Source organism: Gorilla gorilla, chromosome 1 (assembly GCF_029281585.2).
Source record: "Gorilla gorilla gorilla isolate KB3781 chromosome 1, NHGRI_mGorGor1-v2.1_pri, whole genome shotgun sequence".
Classification (NCBI taxonomy): domain Eukaryota; kingdom Metazoa; phylum Chordata; class Mammalia; order Primates; family Hominidae; genus Gorilla; species Gorilla gorilla.
The window spans coordinates 213,929,163-213,929,900 of NC_073224.2; the positions used below are offsets into that span (position 1 = coordinate 213,929,163).

General features: G+C 55.0%; 1 non-coding gene across 1 annotated transcript; it reads right to left on the minus strand.

Moving 5' to 3' along the window:
* Positions 1-272: 272 nt before the first annotated feature.
* LOC115932338 (small Cajal body-specific RNA 18) lies at positions 273-355 on the minus strand. Its single transcript, XR_004068628.1, has one exon.
* Between the last annotated feature and the right edge of the window lie 383 nt (positions 356-738).

Genomic DNA, 738 nt, shown 5'->3' on the forward strand with positions numbered 1-738 from the left:
TCTCACTCTGTCGCCCAGGCTAGAGTGCAATGGCGCAATCTCGGCTCACTGCAAGCTCCGCCTCCCGGGTTCAAGCGATTTCTCCTGCCTCAGCCTCCCGAGTAGCTGGGATTACAGGTAGGTGCCAACACGCCGGACTAATTTTTTTGTATTTTTAGTAGAGATGGGGTTTCAGCACGTTGGCCAGGCTGGTCTCCAACTCCTGATCTCAGGTGATCCACCCGCCTCAGCCTCCCAAAGTGCTGGGATTAGAGGCATGAGCCACTGCACCTGGCCCTCAGTCCATTCTTAGAACACACTCCATCACCTGGTTCCCAGAACTCAGACTGCACAATGGTGACTTCATCACTGGCCAGGGCTCACAGTTATTGCAGCAGAGGCCTCTCTATACCTCCCTCCCCTCCAGCCTCGCCCACTGCCCCTCACCCCTCCTGCCCCCACCCAGGGTCCCCTAACCCCACTTTACCTGCCATGTTTGTATAATTTTCTTAGGCTCGCAGCAGGCATTGCCGCCTACAATGGGATCTGATCATGGAAGGAAAACACTCCCCTGGGGACCTAAGAACACCCTACCCTACTACACATGCTGCACCCCATCTGCTGCCAACCTCTCTGCCCTGCCCCTTTACCCAAAACCAGTGCTATGTCAGGCTAAGCAGTATCCCTAGAAATTTTAAGCAGAGATTGGCACGATATTGCTGGCAAGGTTTCCACCCCCACTCCCATTCCAACCCCATC